Source organism: Lonchura striata, chromosome 27 (assembly GCF_046129695.1).
Source record: "Lonchura striata isolate bLonStr1 chromosome 27, bLonStr1.mat, whole genome shotgun sequence".
Taxonomy (NCBI): Eukaryota; Metazoa; Chordata; class Aves; order Passeriformes; family Estrildidae; genus Lonchura; species Lonchura striata.
In genome coordinates, this window is record NC_134629.1 from 5,395,907 (window position 1) to 5,401,906 (window position 6,000).

The following is a 6,000-nucleotide window of genomic DNA, read 5'->3' on the forward strand; positions in this document are numbered from 1 at the left end:
TCCATCCCTGTGGGATCCATCCCTGTGGGATCCATCCCTGTGGGATCATCCCTGTGGGATCATCCCTGTGGGATCCATCTCTGTGGGATCCATCCCTGTGGGATCCATCTCTGTGGGATCATCCCTGTGGGATCATCCCTGTGGGATCATCCCTGTGGGATCCATCCCTGTGGGATCATCCCTGTGGGATCCATCCCTGTGGGATCCATCTCTGTGGGATCATCCCTGTGGGATCATCCCTGTGGGATCCATCCCTGTGGGATCACCCCTGCAGGACCCAGACCCCAGATTTGGGATCCAACCCCCAGATTTGGGGTCCAGCCCCAGATTTGGGATCCAACCCCCAGTTTTGGGGTCCAGCCCCAGATTTGGGGTCCAGCCCCAGATTTGGGGTCCAGCCCCGGATTTGGGGTCCAGCCCCGGATTTGGGGTTCAGCCCCAGTTTTGGGGTCCAGCCCCGGATTTGGGGTCCAGCCCCAGTTTTGGGGTCCAGCCCCAGTTTTGGGGTCCAGCCCCAGTTTTGGGGTTTAACTCCCAGTTTTGGGGTCCATCTCCCAGATTTGGGGTCCAGCCCCAGATTTGGGGTCCAGCCCCAGATTTGGGGTTTAACTCCCAGTTTTGGGGTCCAGCCCCAGTTTTGGGGTCCAGCCCCGGATTTGGGGTCCAGCCGCGCTCCCTCCCGTACGGGACGGGGCAGGTGACGCCCACCGAGCACCGAGACTTTCCACGGCCGGTACCGACCCAAACCCGCGGACCCACGGCGCCGGTACCGCGCCGCCGCCCGCAGCCTCCCGCTCTCCCGGTACCGGCACCGGAGCCCGCCCGGCCCCGCCAGGTCACGGCGCCGATCCCGGAGCCCTGCGGGGCCTCCGCCGCCCGCCGGACCATCCTCCCCCCGGGACGGAACCGGTACCGGCGGGGCCACGGGCACCGTGCGGGCACCCGAGCCCCGCACCCCATCCCGAGGAACCGGCCCGGGGCACCCCCAAAGCCCGGCCGAGGGTCAGAGCCGGTGCCGCCGGGACCCCCGGGACACGCCAAGGTCACCGGGGCACCCCGAGCCCCCGGTACCGGCGGGGCTGAAACCCCGCAAACCCCCGGTACCGGCGGGGCTGAAACCCCGCAAACCCCCGGTACCGGCGGGGCTGGAGCCCTCGGAGACCCCCCGGTACCGGCGGGGCTGAAACCCCGCAAACCCCCGGTACCGGCGGGGCTGAAACCCCCCCAAAGCCCCGGTACCGGCGGGGCTGGAGCCTCCGCAAACCCCCGGTACCGGCAGGGCTGAAACCCCCGGAAACCCCCCGGTACCGGCGGGGCTGAAACCCCGCAAACCCCCGGTACCGGCGGGGCTGGAGCCCTCGGAGACCCCCCGGTACCGGCGGGGCCGGAGCCCCCCGCAGCCCGGCCGGGACCCCCCCGGCACCGCCCGCCGCGGGTCCCGCATCGCTCACCGGCCCCGGGCGGCCCCGGCCCCGCCGCCGCCGCCGCATGCCCGGCCCGAGCCGCGCTCGGCGCGCGGAGCCGCGTCACGGGGCGGCACCGGGGGCGGCACCGGGGCACCGGGGAGGGGCTGCGGGACACCGGGACACCGGGGAGGGGCTCCGGGATACCGGGGAGGGGCTCCGAGACACCGGGGCTCCGGGACGGCGGGGCTCCGGGACACCGGGTGGGACCTGAGCCCTAACGTGGGTGGGCGCTGAGCCCCGGGGCTGGCGGGAGGGGGGTGAGCCCCAGGATGGCAGCCAGGGGCCAGGTCCCAGTTTGGGGTCCCGGGTCCCAACTTTGGGGTCCCGGTCCCAGTTTGGGCTCAGGTCCCAGTTTGGGGTCCCGGGTCCCACTTTGGGGTCCCGGGTCACACTTTGGGGTCCCAGGTCCCACTTTGGGCTCGGGTCCCATTTTGGGGTCCCGGTCCCAGTTTGGGGTCCCAGTCCCAGTTTGGGGTCCCAGTCCCAGTTTGAAGTTCCGGTCCCATTTTGGGGTCCCGGTCCCAGTTTGGGGTCCCAGTCCCAGTTTGGGGTCCCAGTCCCAGTTTGAAGTTCCGGTCCCATTTTGGGGTCCCGGTCCCAGTTTGGGGTCCCAGATCCAGGTTTGGTATCCCAGGTCCCATTTTGGGGTCCCAGGTCCCATTTTGGGGTCCCAGGTCCCAGTTTGAAGTTCCAGTCCCAGTTTGGGCTCCTGGTCCCAGTTTGGGGTCCCAGTCCCAGTTTGGGATGCCCAGAGTGGGATTTTGGGATGCCCAGAGTGGGATTTTGGGATGCCCAGAGTGGGATTTTGGGATGCCAGGCTGGCATTTTGGGATGCCCAGGCTGGCATTTTGGGGTGCCCAGAGTGGGATTTTGGGATGCCCAGAGTGGGATTTTGGGATGCCCAGGCTGGCATTTTGGGATGCCCAGAGTGGGATTTTGGGATGCCCAGAGTGGGATTTTGGGATGCCCAGAGTGGGATTTTGGGGTGCCCAGAGTGGCATTTTGGGATGCCAGGCTGGCATTTTGGGATGCCAGGCTGGCATTTCCTTTTCTTCCTCCACAACCCCCAGAACCAGGAGGTGGATTTCCAGGTGAGACCCCAAAACCCCGGCTCTGTGTCCTGCTGCTTCCTCAGGATCCCCCCAAATCCCCCCAAATCCCCCCGAATCCCCCCAAATCCCCCTCGGGTGTCACCCCAAGCCCCTCGTGGCTCCCTTCCAGCTCTGATCCCCCCGTTCCCACTCCCAGCTTTTCCCAGCAGTGCCTCCACCCCAAACTGGACCCACTGGGCACCGTGGGGGGGCTGTGCCCTCCCCTGGCCTGGCACCGCTTTTTGGGGTGCCAAAACGCCGACTCCTCCCCGAGCCTCCTGCGGTGCTGCTTTGGATTTTGGAAAAACGCTGCTCCCTCCTCCGGCATTCCCGGGGGATCAGTGGCTCAACAGCCCCTTCCTGAGGGCCAGACCCGGGCGTTTAACTGGGATTTAATTGGGATCTAATTGGGATCTAATTGGGATCTAATTGGGATCTAATTGGGATCTAACTGGGATCTAACTGGGATCTAATTGGGATCTAACTGGGATCTAACTGGGATCTAACTGGGATCTAACTGGGATCTAATTGGGATCTAATTGGGATCTAACTGGGATCTAATTGGGATCTAACTGGGATCTAATTGGGATCTAATTGGGATCTAATTGGGATCTAATTGGGATCTAACTGGGATCTAACTGGGATCTAATTGGGATCTAACTGGGATCTAATTGGGATTTAACTGGGATCTAATTGGGATCTAACTGGGATCTAATTGGGATCTAACTGGGATCTAACTGGGATCTAACTGGGATTTAATTGGGATCTAATTGGGATTTAACTGGGATTTAATTGGGATCTAACTGGGATTTAACTGGGATTTAATTGGCATTTAATTGGGATTTAACTGGGATCTAATTGGGATCTAACTGGGATTTAATTGGGATTTAACTGGGATCTAATTGGGATCTAATTGGGATCTAACTGGGATCTAACTGGGAGCAGCCCGGCATTGCCAAAGGTGCTGCTAAATGGCCAAATCCTGGAAAAACCAGAAATTCCACCACGCCCAGCCCTGACAGCGCAGGAATAACCCCAAAAAAATTCCTAAAACTAGGAACAACCCTGGCGGAAGCCTCGCCGCCCACCTGCACCCGGGCGTGAAATCTGGGAAACTGCCCAAAGTGCCCCAAAATGCCCAAAAATGCCCAAAAATGCCCAAAAATGGTTTGGGCTGGGGGGCAACGCCAGCTGCCGGGTGCAGATATTGGCAGGAAGCAAATCAGAGTTTCTAACGGGGCACGAGCCTGAGAATCTGTCAGAAAAGAATGTAAATTATTTTATATCTCATTATTCTAGAGCTCTCTTATGAGTCTAGATCTCTCTTATTTTTCTGTATCTCTTATTATTCTAGATCTCTCTTATTTTTCTGTATCTCTCTTATTTTTCTGTATCTCTTATTATTCTAGATCTCTCTTATTTTTCTGTATCTCTCTTATTTTTCTGTATCTCTCTTATTTTTCTAGATCTCTCTTATTATTCTATTATCTCCCTTATGATTCTAGATCTCTCTTATTATTCTATATTTCTCTTATTTTTCTATGTGTCTTCTTATTCTATATCTCCCCTATTTTTCTATATGTCTCTTATTATTCTATATCTCATTATTCTATATTTCTCTTATTTTTCTATGTGTCTTCTTATTCTATATCTCTCCTATTTTTCTATATGTCTCTTATTATTCTATATCTCATTATTCTATATTTCTCTTATTTTTCTATATGTCTCTTATTATTCTAGATCTCTCTTATTATTCTATATTTCTCTTATTTTTCTATATGTCTCATTATTCTAGATCTCTATTATTATTCTAGATCTCGCTTATTTTTCTGTATCTCTTATTATTCTAGATCCCTCTTATTATTCTATATGTCTCTTATTCTTCTATATGTCTCTTATTATCCACATTATTCCTAAATAAATTCTACCGAGGCACGCCGGCGGCGCGCGGTGTTTTCACTTCAGGCCAGGATCGCTCTGGACAAAGCTCTGCATAAAAGGGATGGATTTTAAAATAAAATTCAAAGTTCTGCATAAAAGGGATGGATTTTAAAATAAAATTCAAAGCTCTGGCTGAAAGAGGGATGGATTTTAAAATAAAATTCAAAGCTCTGGCTGAAAGAGGGATGGATTTTAAAATAAAATTCAAAGCTCTGGTTGAAAGAGGGACGGATTTTAAAATAAAATTCAAAGCTCTGGCTGAAAGAGGGATGGATTTTAAAATAAAATTCAAAGCTCTGGCTGAAAGAGGGACGGATTTTAAAATAAATTCAAAGCTCTGGCTGAAAGAGGGATGTTTTTTAAAATAAAATTCAAATCTCTGGCTGAAAGAGGGATGGATTTTAAAATAAATTCAAAGCTCTGCATAAAAGAGGGACGGATTTTAAAATAAATTCAAAGCTCTGGCTAAAAGAGGGACGGATTTTAAAATAAATTCAAAGCTCTGGCTAAAAGAGGGGCGGATTTTAAAATAAATTCAAATCTCTGGCTGAAAGAGGGACGGATTTTAAAATAAATTCAAAGCTCTGGCTGAAAGAGGGCTGTTTTTTGAAATAAATCCGAATAAACCCGAGCTCCGGGATCCCCCGCGTGGCCGCGGTACTCACCGAGCTCGCAGCAGCGCCGGGCGCGGCTCCCGCGGCTGCCCCGATTTAAGCGTTAATTGCGTTAATTACGCTCATTAAGGCGCTTTGATGAGCCGGGCGGACTCTGCTCGGCAGCCCCGGGACGTGCGGCGGGGACCGTCCCGGGCCCGGGCCCGGTTCTTATCGGGAGCGCGGCCCCGGCGGGGCTAATCACGGATCAATTAACGAGCGGCAGCTCATTAGGCGAGCGGCATCGCATCATAGAAACGAAAATCCCTCCAGGCCAATTAACATGAAAAAATAAAATAATTATTTTCGCAGTCCGGTTCTACCTAGCCAGCCACGCGAGTTATAAATGAAGATTTGTCCAGAAAAATTTAATATAAAAAAATATTTATTTTGCAACCCAATTCTACCTAGCCAGCCACAAGTGTTATCAATGAAGATTTGTCCAGAAAAATGTAATATGAAAAAATAAAATATTTATTTTCCAATCCAATTCTACCTAGCCAGCCACAAGTGTTATCAATGAAGATTTGTCCAGAAAAATTTAATATAAAAAAATATTTATTTTCCAGTCCGATTCTACCTAGCCAGCCACAAGTGTTATCAAAGAAGATTTGTCCAGAAAAATTTAATATGAAAAAATAAAATATTTATTTGGCAATCTAATTTTACCTAGCCAGCCACAAGTGTTATCAATGAAGATTTGTCCAGAAAAATGTAATATGAAAATATAAAATATTTATTTTACAATCCGATTCTACCTAGCGGGGTCAGCACCAGAATTCAGCCTCAGCAGAGTTTCCTCCATGCCCACGTCTCCATCCTGGCATGAGCGGTTTTTATTGGGAAAAT

At 52.6% G+C, this 6,000-nt stretch overlaps 1 protein-coding gene across 2 annotated transcripts in view; it reads right to left on the reverse strand.

Moving 5' to 3' along the window:
• Nucleotides 1-1,504, reverse strand: part of LOC110481537 (natural resistance-associated macrophage protein 2-like) — a 38,289-nt gene extending 36,785 nt beyond the window's left edge. For both annotated transcript variants that reach the window (XM_077788629.1, XM_077788627.1), the window contains exon 1: nucleotides 1,452-1,504. The gene's annotated coding sequence lies outside the window, so the exon portion shown is untranslated. The remainder of the gene's footprint in view (nucleotides 1-1,451) is intronic.
• Nucleotides 1,505-6,000: the final 4,496 nt, after the last annotated feature.